Below are 18,117 nucleotides of genomic sequence, written 5' to 3' on the forward strand. Positions count from 1 at the left end.
CATCCACAAACACCAGAGGTTTATGTCCAAAAAGGAGACAGAGGAGTCCTGCAACTTCATTTGAATGAAGGGAGAGGTCATGGGATATTTCCCCTGGGGTCTCTCAAATTTTTAGGGGACACAGCCTCCTTTTTATCCTAATTTCCCAGCTGCATTTCCCCCTTGGCTGAGGTACTTGAGAGCTAAAGACTTCCCAAAGCACCTATTAACTGAGATCCCCTTCTAATGTATACCCCCCTTTTCTCTTTTCCTCGTGTCAATCGATAGAATTCCTATGGAATTTATGGTTCTTCCTATTGTTTCTTTCATCTCCCTGGAGCTAACTTTATTTACCAGCAGACCCACAGCTTGTTTGTAAAGACAGATCCCTCATTCCTCTCACTCCCACAGGTGAGCATCTGCCCTGGCCGTGTTTGCCAGATGCCATGGGGAGCAGGGGGTTTGGTGAGTAGGTGAAATCCTGTGAAATTCCCTGGAAACTCACCCTTACCAGGTGAAATCCTGTGAAATTCCCTGGAAACTCACCCCTACCAGGTGAAATCCCATGGAATTCCCTGGAAACTCACCCCTACCAGGTGAAATCCTGTGGAATTCCCTGGAAACTCACCCTTACCAGGTGAAATCCCATGGAATTCCCTGGAAACTCACCCCTACCAGGTGAAATCCCATGGAATTCCCTGGAAACTCACCCCTACCAGGTGAAATCCTGTGGAATTCCCTGGAAACTCACCCTTACCAGGTGAAATCCCATGGAATTCCCTGGAAACTCACCCTTACCAGGTAAAATCCTATGGAATTCCCTGGAAACTCACCCTTACCAGGTGAAATCCTGTGAAATTCCCTGGAAACTCACCCCTACCAGGCGAAATCCCATGGAATTCCCTGGAAACTCACCCTTACCAGGTGAAATCCTATGGAATTCCCTGGAAACTCACCCCTACCAGTGCACAGAAGAGCCAGCTGGTGCCTGCTGTCTCCTCCCAGGAGGTTTTTGGGAGCTCTTTCGTGTCACCTTTGGCTTTACAGGCAGCAGGGAGCAAGGGGAGGGTTTGTCTTGTCCCACAATCCCATCTCCTGCTGAAATTCCACTGAGCAGGAAAGAACCCACTGTTCATTTGACTTTGCTATTTCTGTGTAGATAATTAAAAATAACCCCCAAACCAACACAATTCTTGCTTCTAAATGAATGCCAACAGCATGAATCTCTCTCTTTTCCCAGCTGGTTCCTCCCTCTCTCCAAAGCAGGGCTCTCCAGGTGTCCCTGGCATTGGGCAGCTGGATGCTGGGAGGGCTGGAGGAGTGGGTGGAAACCCTTATAGGGGTGATTTGCAGCCAAAATCACCCCAAAACACCCTCTGTGCCCAGCTTGGAGGCACTGCAGGGCTGAGCTGGGTGTCCCAAAGTGTGTGACACACCTGGTGGGCAGCTCCAGACTCCAGCAGTGATGCTTGGGGTGCAAAGGAGAGGGAGCAGGGATAAGGATGGGCTGTTTTTTAAAGCCAGGCTTAGGCCAGACTCTCCCTCCCTCCCACACAAGTTCCTCTGGGACTCCTTCAGTTTATTGAGCACTCATAAATGATGTGAATTTCAGACTGGTTTTCACAGATCTACAGAATCGTGGCCATCATGAATGATGTGAAGGGTTTGGGGGTGTTTTTTTTGTGTGTGCAGGGGGTTTATCTTTATTGTTTTGGCTTGTTTTGTTTTGTTTCCTTTCCAAAAGAGGAAGAGCAGCGAAGAAAATAAACCCAAGTTAATATTAATTATTATTATTTAATCCTATGGTATTGGGGCAAATAAGGGGGAGGTTGTGCATCTCTGGGGCCTTCAGCCAGAGCCACAAGTCCCAGCTGTCCCTTCCCTTGGCCTCTGAAGTGTTGACAGGGTCCTGCAAATATCCATATTTCATCAATAATTTACTTCAGGGGCGGGGGGAAGTGCAGTCAAGCTTCATTTTATTTCTTTAATTTTTTTTTTTTTCTCTCACTGATCAAAGGCTGGGTCCCATTTCCACAGCAGTAGGTTTTCCAGGACTTGTCCCAGCTTGAGCCCCTCTTCCCCCAGCATGTGACAAGGTGCTGGATCAGCAAGTCTCACCTCCCCAGCAGCCAGCTCGAATGTGCAGGGGAGCTGTGAATTAGCAAAACCTCCCCTGGCCCTTGGCACAGGCTCCTCTTACACCTCCCTGCAGGAAAAGCTGCAGCAGGAGCCCGAGGATGGGACAAGCAGGGATCCATCCCTGTGTGAAAAACTCACTTTCCTGGTAAATTTAAAAAGCTTTAATAACAAAAAAAACCTCAAACAACAGGAGATAAAGACATTAAAGCAAAGGGTTAAAACAGCTGGGTGCTTGGTACTCTGCCAAGTGTTTTGGAAAAACCCTTTATGTACCATTTCCAGTGCATCACTTGATGCACATCCACAGATCTTTATGCACATTCAGACTTTTCTGTTAGCTAGTTTACATTTTCCAGGAACTTTTTAGCACAGCCACGCCTCGGCTCTGCCTTTTTAGAGCATGTTTGTTTCCTGGCTTGTGGTTTTAATCCTCTTCTTATCACCCTTTAATTTGGGTCTTGGATCCTTCTTTCCACAGAGGGTGAGTGTTGATAATCAGCAGAGTCCCCATCATCTGAATGTTATCTGAATATTATTAAACAAGCATTTAATAATAATTAAATATTAAATAAATATTATTAAATATACATACACTGACTATTACAGCAAAGCCATTTTAACATCAGACATCCAGCATTCATCTTAATACTTGCAAAAAGCCAATATTATAATATGTATTTATAACACTATCACCCCCTTCTGCTCAGCCAAAGCACGAGGGCTGCGGGAAACTCTTGGAGAAGGAGATTTTGTGGATTTGCTGCCTGAATGTTTTAATTGTGTTTCACAGAGTTCCCCCCTGTTTTTTGCTCTGCTGGTGGGAGTTTAGGAGGTTTTCAGCCAGGGCTGTTGGAGGTGGGGCTGAGCTGCTGCCCCATTGCCCCCAGGGCTCTCACCTGCCCCTCGGACCAGGCTCTGCACCAAGGGAAAGAATTTCAGCCCTATTTGGGCACACAAGTGACTACAGCTCCAGTGAATTAACTCACAGATGTTATTACAGGCTATGAGGACAGGTCAGGTTTCAGGCTGGGAAGGAAAAGTGGGTAAGTGCTGTTCTACACTCATCTCCTGGATGAAATCAGGCCGAGAAATGGGTTTTTTTCCCATATTCTGCCCCTTTCCTGGGCTCACAGTGAAGGGGGATGCACTGCAGGCATGGGGGAGATGGGAGAACGCTGTCCCACAGGCTCCAGCAGCACCAGGAAGGAGTCTGGCTCTTCTCCCAACAACAAAAACTTATTTTAGCTGGGAAACTGGGGGTCAGGAAGGCTAGACAGACCTCCCAGGCTGAATTTCACAGCCCTGAGTAGAAGTGGTTGATTTTGCCAGCGCTGCCATACGGAGACGCGCTGCAGATGGAGAACACTGTATCCTCTGTTCCTGACAAACGCCTGTCAGGACAGCTTGAATATAAAGCAGGGGCTCAGGCAGAGGGAGCCTCTTTAGTGTTTGCAATTCCTGTTTCCCTGTAGGCCATCGGGACGAAGCAGCAAAGCTCCTGTGCCCACAGCAGGGATGCAGAGCCCCAGGCTGGGTCCTGCAGGGGAGGAAGCCGAGCCCTGGGCTGATGGCATCCACCTCATGCAGGCACAGGGACCTGCACTGGATGGACCTGCAGGTGCCTGGTCCTCATGCCATAAAGCCAAGAAGCCGTGTAATAATGCCAACATGTGCAGCAGAGAGGAGAGAGAGCTCCTTTTTGCCAGTGTCACCAAGCTGGGGGACCCTCCTGGGCATCATCCTCCTCCTGCTCAGCTCCCTCTGGTCCCCATCATTTTTTTCCTGTATCCCCAGAGAAAGGGTCACACCCTGGCAGTGTCCATCACAGCCCTTGGCAGAGGGAGAAATGAGACAGGCAGGAGCGAGGGGACAGCTGAGAGGCAGGCAGTAAAACTGCACCCGGATTTATTTCGAGATGCAGCTGGAATTTTGTCTCATGTCTATTCCTGTGCTCCTGATGCCACTGCGTGTGAGGACAGATGTGAAATGGGGCTCCATGAAATCCATCTCTGCTTAGGGCATGGCAATAGCAAAACCTCCCTGGAACAGCCATGTTTTAATTTGCATTTCCAGGGCTCTGGCAGAACGCTGGGTCCTGTGGTGTACTCAGCAGTGGAGGCACTAAATGGCCAAGAGTTGCTGTATCTCTGTTTTATGGGGGCAATTTGGGAAGCTGCCAGACTCAAGAACTCTCCTGGTGTTATCCCAGCAGCAATGGTGGCTTGGGAGCTGGGGGGTGAACCAGCTGGGGGAGGATTTTTTCAGTGGATTTCAGGCTGTGAATCCAAACCTCATCTTGGCTTGTCTGGTGGAATTGGCTACGACACAGGATTAAATGTCACTGTGCCACCAAATGGGTGATGGGTGTAAGAAGGGAGGGAGGGCACAATCAAAAGGGAGGGGAGAGAGCAGCAGGGCTGGAGGTGACCCTTGAAGACCCATCCTAAGCAACAACAGCCCCTGGGAGCATGAGGAGAAAAGGAGGGAGCTGCAGCCTTACAGCTCTTCATTAATAGAGCTGCGGTGCTCATGTGGTCACGGTGACAGATCACAGAACCACAGAATGCTTTGGGTTGGAAGGGACCTTAGAGCTCATGCTGTTCCAAGCCTCCTGCCAGGGGCAGGGACACAGGTTCCACTAGTCCAGGTTTCTCAGAGCCCCTGGAAGCAGGCCTGGAACACCTGCAGGGATGGGATGCAAGATACCTGCAAGGTGCTGCTGCTTCTGCACCAAAAACTCTCTCGGTGCCGCTCCGAGGCTGTCGGGAAGGCCGGGGCTGGCTGGTGCTGTGTGCTGCAGTGACAGCCTGCCTCTCAGTGGGGACAGGGATCCTGGGGGCGAGGCCATCTGGATGCACAGGAGGAGACAGCCTTTGCTCCCTGAAACGTGTCAGCTCAGGGTGGAAGAAGCAAATCCTGTTTTATGGAGGCACAAACAGGATGGGAGAAGGAGGCTGTCCTAGAGGTGATACCGAGCCCTGAGCATCCCAGCCCTGGCTCTGAGCATGAGTTCCCTGACCATGGGAGGTCTCAGCAGTGCAGGGAGCAGAACATGCTTTTGGATGCTTGCAGGCAGCTCTCTCACCGTGCAGGCAGTGGCTCCTGCCTTGCCTGGCCAGCACAGATTGAGCTCTCCTGGCACGGGGCTCTTTGCACGCCTGCCCGGCTGCTGGGGCCTTGTGTTGGCCGGGGAGATGCTTCCCATGGCTGCAGGGATTGTCATGGAGTCTAAAAATCTCTCCACAGGTCATCAAGAGGCACCCAGCAATCAGCCTGTGCTCTCAAATCCGGGGTGTCACAGTGGTCTGGGCGTTAGGGGACACGGGGAAGTGTGGGAAGCTGGGTGGAAGTTTGTCAACAAAAGAGGCTGCATGGCAACAGCTCTGAGGCTGGAAAAGGTGCCTTGGTGTGCTCCACAAGGCTCCAGCAGCTGTGTGAGCTTCCCAGAGCGGCAGGGCAAGGATCCCCCCCGTGCAAAGGTATTCTGGCATTTTGGAAGCTCTCCAGCAGCAGCCACAAACACAAAAGTGTCTCTTAAGAGCCTCTCCCACGAGGTCCCTGATGGATCTTTCAGGGCTGAGGAGCTCTGTGGGTTGAGTCACAGTGGCTGCTGACAGCCTGCTCATCCAGCTGTGGCTCCTGCTGGGCTTTGGTCACTTCAGCTGAAGCGTTCAAGTGAACACAATGTCCGTGTTTTTTAAACGCGACCTTCTTCCCTTCGCTCGGCTGCGCTTCCAGCCGTCCCCATGTGGCTGCTGCGTGCCAGGACTGTCACGGAGAGGCGACCCAGGCTCCCAGCTCTCATCCCCTGGGAGCAGCAGCCGCAGGAACAAGTTGCCTGAGCTGCTGGTCTCTTCCTGTGATGGGCCTTGTCACCCCTGGGGGACGTGTGGCGGGCTTTGTCCTCGTTCTGCAGCGATGCTCCAGCACTCTGCAGGTACCTGCTGCTTTGTGCCCGCTTGGGCACCGAGCCTGCAGACACAGCCGAGGGTGGAGGGGTTTTTCCTCTCCTCAGCAGAGGCAGTGGGGAGGCTCTGCCAGTGCCCTGCGTCTCCTGCTCTGCAGGAACGATGATTTCCCCATGTGCCCAGCTAAGATAGCGCCAAACCAGCTTGCTTGCATTTTAACTTCCCAGCCCTGCTGGTAAAGGCTGACACACCACTGTCCTCCCTTTCTGTCCTTTCTGTGGGCATGGAGGGCAGCAGCAGCAGCTGGGCTCACCCTGACTGCCACTCTGTCTGCCAGGAGAGGTGACACCAAAGTGACACCAAGGGCTCTGGGGTGGCCAGGGGAGCATCCTTCAGGAGGGCGCAGCGGGACTCTTGGATTCTTTTCCTCCCGTGCCTCACAGGGGGTGGGTGTGAGCAGGGCCCATCTCCTGCCCTCTCCCCAGCGAGGTTTTGCTGTGCTAAGAAAAGGCCTGGCTCCATCTGGTTGTTTTTCCCAGCTGGTGGGGCTGAGTCATTGCTGCTCCTCGAGGAGAAGGTTTGTTTGCCCCTGCATGGCGAGGCCTGCGTCCCTCATGAGCCTGGAGTGATTTTCTTCTTGTGAATCCATGGGTTTCTTCAGCTGGGAGAGGTGTTTGCTGCTCATGCATCTCTGTCCTGTACAAAGGGCCCTGCTGGGAAGCAGTTGCACCTGCGTTCATGGATCGGCCCTGAACGTGTGTGAGAGATCCCACACAGCCAAGTGTGCCAATAAAATCCATCTTTGGAGGGTCACAAAGGTGCTCAGAGGGCTGGGCCACCTCTCCCATGAAGACAGGCTGAGATGGAGTTGTTCAGCCTGGAGAAGAGAAGGTTCTGGGGAAACCTTGGAGCCCCTTCCTGTGCCTGAAGAGGCTCCAATAGAGCTGGAGAGGGAATTTTGATGAGGACATGGAGTAACAGGAGAAGAGGAAAGGGCTTTGCATTGAGAGAGGGCAGGGTTAAATTGGACATTAGGAAGGAAGAATTTCTTCCTTGAAAGGAAGAAGAAAGGAAGAAGGAAGGAAGAAATTCTTCCCTGTGAGGGTGGTGGGGCCCTGGCACAGGTTTGCTCAGACAAGGTACAGCTGCCCCATCCCTGGAAGTGTCCAAGGCCAGAGCTTGGAGCAGCCTGGCATAGTGGAGAGTGTCCCTGCCACAGTGCCTGTGCAGAGGCAGGGTCTCTGCTTAGAGGAGCAGGGGTGCAGGTTCCTATCCATTCTGGCAGGAACACACCTCTCCTGTGGCACAGGAACTCCAGCCAAGTGCCAGCATCCCCAAGCCCAAACCCTCTGCCTGATACTGCTCTCTTGGAGTTTGCTTGCCTTTCCTGAAGAAAACATCATGGTCTAGAAGTGTCTTATCCATTTAATTCCTTGCTTGCATGCCCTGGTGTGCTTTACCAAATGTGTGGGACCGGCAGGATTGTTTCTTCCAGCAGCTGCAGTGGTGGGGTGGGATTCTGAGCCTGCCAGAGAGGCAGGCCATGCCCTGCCTGCACCCCTCACAGTTTTCCAGCTTGTCCTTCCATCCTCTCCCTTCAGGAGATGTTGTTCCTGCCTTTTCCACTGCCATTTTACAGTCAGGCTCTTGTTTACTGCTGAGCTCTGGAGGGGGCTGGCTGGGAACATTTCCACAGGGAGGAGGAGATGTTCCACGGCCAGGAGATCTGCTGTGGTAGGGGACACCAGCTCCTGTGGCCAGTGAGGATGGGCTGGGGAGGGTCTTGTCACACTCACCCACACTCATCCCCCTCCAGGAGAGTGGGGGCTGCTGGGCTCTGCAGGCGGCTGAGGCGTCGCTTCAACGCACAAGGACGAGCCCTTGTGTTTTCCTCACTAATTTCCATCTTTGTCTCGTGTAATTTTCTTAGCAAATCTCTATGGAAACAAGTACTGTTTGTAATAAAGCCTCTGTTTTTCACTTTGCTTTGTTGCTGTCGAGGAAGGAGGGGGCAGAGACCTATAAAGGGCAGATGAGGTTTAGGTAGGGAGAGGAGAGATGATTCAGCTGCCTCAGCCCTTGGCACAGATGGGAGCAGCCTCAGCATCCCTTCATCCTGTCCTCACTGATGGGAGATGGAGGCTGAAATCATCCAGATCCTTTTCTGGCTCCCTCGATTTTGGTGGCCTTTAAGGACCCTTCCGAGCCAAACCATCCCAGGATTCCCGTCCCAGATGGATGGAGAAGAGCGCTGTGGTGTGGAATGGGGGTAAATCACTCTCACCCAGAGCTGATAACACACAGATCTGATGTGTCCCAGCTGAGCCACCAGCCCTACAGCCTCCCCCTGGCTCTCCTGAAGGTCACCCAGCATCTCGGTGCCCTGACAGGACCCGCTGTGACATTTCTCCAGGGTCATCACCCTCACAGAGCTGAGGTGTGGGGGGAACAGGAGCTGTGGGGGTGACACAGAGGGGCTGGAAACCACCAGGAGCCACAAGTTTGCACAAGCCCCTGCCCCGCCGTGGGCCGCTGGAGCTCCGTCATCTCGCAGCGCTTCCTGCCCGTTCCCAGGCTCGTGAGCTTCCTAACGTGTTTGTTTATTTTGGGGAGGGAGGGGGATGCTTCAAGAGCTGAGAGAGGAATGTTTCAAAGGAGGAATTCAATGCCAGATTGGCATCCTCTGCATCAGACAGAGCCATGCACTGAAGTGTGCTCAGAGCTGCAGGAGGGAGCTGAGCGTGTCAGCTCCTTCTGCTCAGAGTCACCCTCGGTATTCAGCCACCAGGGGCTGTGGGGGCAACTGAACCCAAGGAAAGCTGCAGCACACTCATACTCAGGTCCTGGGGTGAGTTTTAGGGTGTTTTTCTGCTTTCCACCAAGCCAGAGTGAGCCAGGCCCTGAGGCAGAGGTAGCTGGCCTCTGACACAGAGGAATCCATGGTGGCACCTGGCTCTTGGGGTTTAGAAAGAAGATCTTCCACTCCGACTGAGAACTGGCGTCCTCTTCCCACTGAGAGCTGGTCCTTTTAGGTTGGAAAAGACCTTTAAGGTCACTGAGTCCAACTGCACATCCAGCACTGCCAAATCCAGCATCGCACAGGCCTGGGGCTCCCCAGCCCACAGAGGATGGAAGGATGTGCTTTGAGAGGCCACTCTCCCAGCCCTGCTTTCCTACAAGAGATTCTTTGTGTTCATCCCAAGCCAGCCACACGTGGCCACCCTGCAGCTGAGGCTTTCTCCAGGGGAAATCCTTCTTGCCCATTCCCATTCCCATTCCTATTCCAGGCCCAAGGGGGCTGCTCAGCTGGAGCTGTCAGCAATGATGCTTGAGGATTGTCAGCTCTGGGTGCTCCAAGGGCACTGAGCTGGGAAACATTCCCTTCCCACTGCTGTTTCTGTGAGAATTTGCTTTAAGAGCCAGGATCCAGACTATAATGTTAATTTTGCTTCCTTCCAAGAAGAGTCAATATTACAGAGTCTTTGTGATTCTGCTGGAATTACAATATGTGATTACTGGGGTTGAGCCGCTGGTTAATTACCTGCTCATTTGTTGTAATGCTCCTGAATAGCTTGTGAAAGTGTGGCAAATGCATTGCTTCTGCTTTTAATGGCTTACACAAGGTTATTCATAGATAGTAGAAGATAAACAGTGTTCTGTGTCACATTAGGGTGCTACAGTGCTTTCCTGCTTCCTTCCTCAGCCTGGGGCAGACAGGAATTCATAGCTGAGACCAGGTAGGCACCTGGATGTCACTGTGATTGTGATCACATCACCTTGGATGTGGAGCCTGACAAACCCCAGGGCCACACCAGCAAGGTGGGAAGGTCCAGCCTGCTGGTGAAACTGGTTTGGAGGAGCTCCTGCAGCACTGCCAGCCTTCCCCAGCCTTGTTGAGCCTGGTTCTCGTGGTTCTCAGGGAGTAAGGGAAGGTGTTTTGTGCCCCAGGAGAGGGGTCAGCCTCCCCCCAGCCCCACTCCTGCTCCCTCCCAAGTGCAGTGCCTGATTCAGTGCCCACGAGAGCGCACACGTCAGGGCAATGTTTGCTCATACGAGTGCCTGTTTGCCCACACAGCTCATTTGGACATCTGGCTTGGCAGATTGGTGCACATGGAAAAATGGGCAAGGAAACACTGAGGCCTGGATGGCCAATTTGATCTGGTTTCTGGTTTTTCCTTTTTTTTTTCTTTTTTTTTCTTCTTTTATTTTTTATTTTTTTGGTGTTTTCTTTGTTTGGTTTTGTGTTTGGTTTGTTTTTGGTTTTTTTGTTTTGTTTTTTTTTTGTGAAGGTGCTGCTTGCAGTTTCCTGGTTACAGCTGCATAGAAATTCGCCCTTCAGGAGATCTTTGCCTTCCAGACATTGCACTCCAACCATCTAAATTTCATCTCCATTTGCTGCAGCCATTTAGGCCACCTAAAATATTTGCCATCTTTTGAAGCATGATGCTTTCTCATGACCCTGTCCTGGACTTTGCCTCTCGGGACACTTCCCTCCTGCAAGGCCTTTGGTGCCTTGCCACACCAGCCCAAAGAGAGAGGGTCTGTCAGCACCAGCCTGAGGAAGGACACAAACTCAGGTCCAAGACCAAGCCTGGCATCTTCCTGGGACAGAGATTTAAACAAGCTGCTCTGCCCAGGAGGTTGCTTTGAGCTGCCAATTACTTGGGTTTGTGTCTGGACTCAAGGCCAGGCAACAAGGAACCTCATTCCATCTTCTTCATCTTGTTCCTTCTCCTTCATTCCATTGTTCCATCTTCTCCAGCCTCACTGAGTGCCAGCAAGAGAGATCTGGCAGCTTTAAAGGTGTTTCTGGACGTGGCTTACTCCATCCTACTGAGGCATTTGGGATTGCTCAGCCTGGAAAGGAGAAGGCCTCAGGGTGACCTTGTGGTACCTGAGGAGAACTTACAGGAAAGGTGGGGCAGGGCTTTTTACCAGAGCATTTAGCAACAGGATAAGGGGGAATGAGTTCAGATTGAAAGAGAGTAGCTTTGGATTGGATTTTAGGGAAAAATTCATTGCTGTGAGGGTGGTGAGGCCCTGGCACCAGAGAAGCTGTGGCTGCCCCATCCCTGGAGGTGCTCAAAGCCAAGTCGGATGGAGCTTGGAGAAACCTGACCTAGTGGAAGGTGTCCCAGCCCATGGTTGGAATGAGATGATCTTCAAGGTCCACTTCCAACCCAAACTATTTTGTGATCTTACATTTCACCCTCTTTCAAGCAGAGATCTGAGGGTGCACAGATCTGTGGGCGGCAACCCGAGACAACACACGGATATCTGGGTGCAGTTCACCATCCAATTCCCCTGCTCAGCAAAGACAGGATTGAAGGATTATCCCAGCCTGGGCGATCAGTTTTTTAACCACAATGGCCATGAAAGTCTCCATTATTTATCTCCAAGCTGCTTAGTGATACAGTGGGTGGAGAAGGAAGCCACATTTCCTGCTCAAAGAGTGTGTGGGAATACCTTTTCAAATGTTAATTCCTCATGTTTTTCAAAAAAGCTACCCAAAGGCACCGGCCAGAGCAAACTGAAAGCCTGTGCATATTCAAACCAGGCAGGTTTTAAAAAATCTGCGAAGATATTTGGGGCGAGGAGGGAGCGAGGAGGGAGCGGGGAGAATAAGAAGAAGCTCCAGGAAAAATCCTGCCACCATTTCCCCCACTTCAAAGTTAAAATGAGCTGTGTGTGTTCCCCTCTCCTCTGATGTGCCTCCCTCCAGGGAAATAGGTGATGGATGCAAAAGGCCAGGGGGAGCAGGATCAGCCAGGGATTCTCCTCCAGCAATGCTGATGAAGGTCCAAATCCCAAATCAATCGTGCCCAAACCAGTGGCAACCAGGAAAAGCCGATGTGGCTCAGGACGAGTGCCACAGGGATCCAGCAAGCCACACATCCTCACTTCTGTTTTGCATCCAAGGCAATCTGATCCCCCTGATATTGATTTGATATTAAATCATCCCACTGTAAAATTCATCAGCTTCCATGGATTTATGGTTGATAAAAACCCTCTCTGCAAGAGCCACCTGGGCTGTTGTTAGCCCCGGGTTTTCTGTGGTAGCTTCTGCTTTAAAAACAAAACAACCCAAAAAAATTTAAGAAATCATGCATGATTTTAATGCAGATTTGAAAGAAAAGGGGGAAAAAAAAAAAAAGAATCTCTTGGGTCTGTACCCACCACAAGTTTTAAAGTGCAGAATCTGTGTCTGTTGTTGAATAAGAGATGTGTGCCGACTGCCAAATTTCAGCTTGAAAGCAGCCAGAAGCTATCTGGGAAAAAAACCCAAATGTTTTGCAAATACCTTTTGTAATTGTAAAAATAACATAATAATTAAAAAAAAAACAAAACCAAGAAACCAAACCAGCAAGAATTCACCAGTTATTAAACCTTGAAAAATGTGGGATCTTATATGACTCGGAGCCCAGAAATGACGTCTAAGCTTGAAAAAAACCACTAAAACCAGGGATTTATAGTTTGTCTCTTATTCCTCATAGCCAAGCAGTTTTATAACCAATGTCTCTTTATCCCAAGTGCTCCAGAAAGAACAGAAAATGCCTCGAGCCTGGCAGTAAATGCGGGGAAGGGACACAGATCCTGCTGTCCCTGACTCCAAATTCCCTCATTTCTATGGGTTTGGTTAACTCTCATTTTGGCCAGCCCTGGAACATCACCTTTTCTTTGGGCAGGAATTTGTCATCATTGGCCCTGAGGATTTCAAGAGGTTTTTGCTTTTCCTTTGGCCACATTGTCCTGGGAAGAGATGGGGATGCTCCACAGAACCTCTCCCTGCTTGCTGCTACTTTCAGGGTGAACATAGGAAAGGGGTTTGGGATCCTGCAGACACTTTTTTCCCCCACTGGTGAATTTAGGGTTGGATTTCCATCCCCAGCCTGCTGCTGCCACTTAGTGCATAAAAAATAAAAAGGGAAAAAGAAGGCTGTAGTGATGCACAAAGCAAAGGAAATTGTGGGGAAAAGCGCTTCAAAACAGATTTTTTTTACAGACCAAGGATTTCATGACTTGGTGGAAAGCACAAACAATATTGGGACAGAAATTCATAATATTTGGTGGCTGGTTTGTGTAGCTACTGCAGCTAATATCTCAAATAAATACCTCTGTGACTAATCCCTTGGAAAGAAAAAAACACAAAGAAAGAGGCTGTCACATGAAACAGGGTGATTTTGATGTTTGCTTTGTATTTCTAAACACAAATTCTGCCTCTCAAGCTGTGTAACATCCTTCATCTAAAACCCTGGTATTCTCTGGGTTGGTAAGTATGTGTTTGTTTCCTGTCCTCATCCCATCCCTCTCTCCTTCCCCAAAACCCAAGCAAGGAGTCCTTATCCTCCTCTCTATACTCTAGCAAAACTCTGCATATTTTGGTGAGGATCTAGAAGCACTGAGTCTTAAATTCTAGAAATAATTGCGATTTCATTCTGTGTGATTAAACTATGGAAATTTTCTCCTTGGGATTTAAAACCCCATAAAGAAAAAAAACCCAAAAAACCCAACAAAACAAAGCAAAACAAAAAAACCTGTTGGCGTCATCGGAACCTAAAAATAACAGGAAGATGAGTGCTGGTGCCAGAGTGATACCGAACAAAATCTATTATTGAATTAGATTCTTTCCAATTGGTGTTCTTAGGAATATATTTCCCTTTGCCCCTCAGGGTTCATTTGGAGCCAAGGTATTCTGCCTGCCAGTGCCATTCCAGCACTCAAATTAACAAGAAGTGATGTCTCTTACAGTAAAAAAACCAGTATCTATTAAAATATTGATGAAGGCGAATAAGCCGAGGAGATTGTGGTGTCTGGTTTCTTGCTGGCAGCCAGGGATAACTGTGAAAGGAAGGGAGAGCTGGACATCATCATCACCCTGCTGCCACGGCCAGGATGATCATCCTGTTCCCAGAGCTGATATCCCAGGAGCAGCCTGACTCCAGGGACTGATAGAGAGCCTGGAACTCCCATCCCTCTTTTCCTCCCTGCTTTTCTTCCACCGCCGGCTCCGCAGCGCCTGTTTTCTCTCTGCACTGCAGTTCTACAGGCTGTGCTTTGCTGTCCATTCATTTAAAGGGTTTCAGTTGCTATTTATTTTTCCCCCATCTCTCATTTTAATTAAGCACCTCTCAGTCTTGTTGTGTTGTAGCTGCACATCTTGGCAACCGCAGGGCTTTGTGGTGTGCTGGAAAAGGTGCTCGGGCCATCAGGTCAGCTTTTACAGCTTCATCCACCCCTCTCCCCTGCTCCAGCACCTCAGTGTTATTTTAAAGGCCTCCTGGAGTCATCTGTCACCGTTCCCCAGAGCATTCCCTGCTTGCTGACACTGCTGGCCCAGCATTCCCGTTCTCCTGGGCAGCAGGAATGTGCTGAGTGCTGACGCTGCAGTGTGGCCCTCCTGACACACAGGCTGTGCTTCCATCAGCTCAGAGGCACTCACTTTATCTGCAGTCCCACCCCAAACCCATCTGACTGTGTCTTCTCCACCTGTGAGGCTCCCCTGGATGTCACTTTGATGCTGCTGGCACCCTGCTCTGGCTCCTGGATTTCTTATGGCACTCAGGAGACCTGGAGCGTTCCTCCACCACGAGCGAGCGCGGTCCTGCAGAGCTGCTGATGCTGAACATCCTTGCAAAGGCTGGAGGAGGCCTGGCTTCCACCCAGGATCACAAAAAGGCATCCACATCAAGCAGCATCCTCCCTGGAGTTACCTACATTGATGGGAGGAGTATGAGATGACCCAAAGCTGCTGCAGCCGGGGTGATCCCTCTGGCAGCGTTCACTCCACCACTGCTTTACCCTGGGTGGGATTTTTCCCAATAACCAGCAAGGTGTGATGTCTCCATGATCCAGGCAAGCCCTAAATCACACAATCCAGGCTGGAAGGAGCCCTGTGTTTTCCCCTGCATGTTTTCCCCCTCCTGCTGTGGTTCCAAACACGTCTCTCCTCTTTCCTTTTTCTGTACAGTAACTTTGCACACACAAATGTCAAACAGCAGCTGTTTGGCCAGCGTTTCAAAAAAGCAACCGGTGATTGTAGCTGCCTTAATTCTGAAGCTAGGATTTCCAGTCTCCCTGGCAAAAAGGGCTTCTTCTTCCTTCTCAAGTAGCTGTAGATATTTTTACCTGTTTCTTTTGTAAATGTGGAAACAGTCAGACCTTATCAGGCAGGAACATCTTTGAGGTTTCCCCTGTCAGAAAGAAAATGTCACGGTGCCTGTCAGAGCCAGGTTACTCAGGGCTTCTCCTGCTTCAATTAAGCAGGAGCAAACCTGTGATGTGTCACAGCCTGCCCTAGGTAAGCTGGATAATTTTGGAGGTCACTTCAATGCAGGGGTGGAAAACTTGAGCAGGAAGCTGTCCTGAGAATGGTTTCCTCAAAAGTCTTTCTCTTCTGGCTGAGCCATCCCATGCCCAGAACTTTTGCTTGTGTTTTGGCCCTTCTTGTCTCAGGGTGGAGATGTAATTGAAAAGGATTGAAGCCATGAGTCCGATGAAAGCTTCAAATCCTCCAAATTGTCCCAGGGAAGCCTGAAAATTGCACTGAAGGAACTGATTTTTGGGGTACTGATTTCATCTGCTGCAGCTGAAAGGTCATTTGTTAACAGTTTGGATTTTTACTGTGGGCCCGGAACAGAGCTCTGAGCTTGGAGTTTTTCCAGTAAGGGGTTAAGGGAAGGAGGGAATCAAATTCAACAGGTGTCTCCTAGGACTGAACTAGGAGCAGTTGGTCATGAAGTGCTATTTACTGTGGAAAACACTGCAGGATCCTCACTCTTTTGTGTGTGTCTGTGTCCTTATATGACAAAAAAATCATATCTTTAACCAGAATTCCTGGTTTGATTGCAGGCAGAGATGGAACTGCAGCACCAAGTTAGCTGAGGACAGCTCCCACCGTGTGTGGAAGAAGGGACAAACCTTTGTGCTTCCCAAGGTCAGGATAAAGCCACAGATTCCACCTCAGAGCACCTTCAAAGGGTTTTGTCCCAAAGCACAGAGGAGAGGCTGGCAAGGCCCTGCACATTTTGACTGGAACCAGCACCAGGACAAAGTGCTGCAGGGAAGAGCTCTCCTCCCATGGATGGAGGCAGAGTGAGGGTTTGCCTGTAAATCCCATTCATCACACCCCAAGCTTTCTCCTACCTAATCCTCTCTTCTCCCACGCCTGGCTCAGTGATTTCCCTGCAGCGAGGCAGTTGTCCCTGATAACGTGATGGCTCATGTCAAACCTCAGCAAAATAAATATTAAATGTCCCTGGTAATTTATCCACTCCTCAGAAATCTCATCCTTGCCTCTCAAACACCCCCTTTTGGTGGGGTGGACTTCAGCTGCTCAGGGGGTGCATTTTCCTGCCCTCAAAGTCCCATCCAGCCTGGCCTTGAGCATTTCCAGGGATCCAGGGGCACCCACAGCTTCTCCTGGAGGTCTGATAACAGGACACACATCTGTAAAAATCCTGCTCACCACGCACGGTGGGAGAAGGAGCAGATTTCAACAACAGCGAAGCAGATGCAGTTTGAACACGACAGAGGAGTGAGAGGAAACCTGGTCCTGATGGGTGCAAGGTAAATGCTGGAGCAGATGGTGGGAGAGATTGCAGAGGCTGCAGCTGAAAAGGTTCAGTGTGGCGCTGTCAGAGTTCCCTCTCTGAAGTGGATTTAGGTGTAGATGACCATGCCCTGGTGCTAGAGGTGAGCTGTCCCATCTCTGCCCTTCACTTCAGCCCCATTTCTCATGATTTTTGTGGGACTGCTGCTGCAGATCAGGAGGAATAAAAGGGAAAATCTGTCTTCTCTTACATAACTAGAAGTAAATGCATAATGCAGCTTAATTGAAATTACTGACTTCCCCAGATAAGCTGGATGTAACTGGATCAACAGTGATCTGGTTAATCTATAAAAAATAACTTTGGGACACCCAGTGCACGTAGATTAGGGCACTGAGGATGGAGTAGGGAGACACCAAAACCAAATCTACCTGGCAGAAAGAAGATTGTGTGGATTTGCTGCTGTCTCAGTGAGAATAATTTGAGCAAAAGCAAAATCCACTAATTCAACCCTAGAGCAGGAAAAAGGGGATGAGGAACTAGATTAATAGCACCACACCTGGGGTTTTGGTTATTTGTTGAGTTTCTTGAACACTTCCCTGCTGTTCTGGACCTCAGTTGAAGGTGTAGGTTCAGTCTGATCTCTGAAGTTTTAGAAAAAATCAAGTCATTTACGAATATAATTTGAAACCACAACAAATCTATTGAGGTGAGAGCTTTGTCCTTGGGTTCAGCTGGAAACCTGTAACATTTGAGGGACACTCTGGAGGAAAAGAGGGTTATTTAAGGAGCATCTGGAGAGATGGGCTTCATCTGCCCTCTTCCCTATTTATGCCTATTAGAGATGAAATTGAAGTGCAGCATGATTAAATTATGCATATAAAGAAAAGCTTCCACAAACAAGAAAACATAAGCAATGTGGGAAGGAACAGAACTGCAAAGAGAACGAGAGAAGCAAAACCAAACAGGATGCCAAACTGCAAAAGACATTTCAACAGCACCTAATTAAAACTGTTCACATTTGCAACAGACAGAAGGTAAAGACATTCACTAGGAAACAGAAGAAAAAGGGGGAAAAAAAAACCCACTAAGAGGAGTGATTTAGTCAATCACAGGAGATTCTGGAAAAATAGCAAGCTTTTGAGCAAAGGCCAGTTGCAGAACGTGCAGTGCATTTGGAACTGGGGGGTTCTCTCCAATTGTCTGCCAGCAGAGGTGACTCCAGCTGGAATAATGAGGAATGTGCTGTGCAGCAGCCGCTGCCCACAATGCCAGCAGCCTATGGGGAGCTGCCACTGCCGCCTTCCGCGCTCGTCGCCAGGCAGGGATTTGAATAATATCACATAGCAACCAGCCCAGGACTGAGAAATCAACCCAGGTCCCACTCCAATAACTTAATCACAAGATTATCTCCCAGCTTCTTTTGTTAATTAACAAGTCTATGCCTTTTGGCTTCAGAAACCATAGATACAGAGTAATGGAGAGGCTGGAAATCCAGCGTGGCACCTTTGTTAGCGCCATGAACTAATAACACTTCTCCTCCT

Source organism: Poecile atricapillus, chromosome 7, assembly GCF_030490865.1.
Source record: "Poecile atricapillus isolate bPoeAtr1 chromosome 7, bPoeAtr1.hap1, whole genome shotgun sequence".
In the NCBI taxonomy this organism is placed as follows: domain Eukaryota; kingdom Metazoa; phylum Chordata; class Aves; order Passeriformes; family Paridae; genus Poecile; species Poecile atricapillus.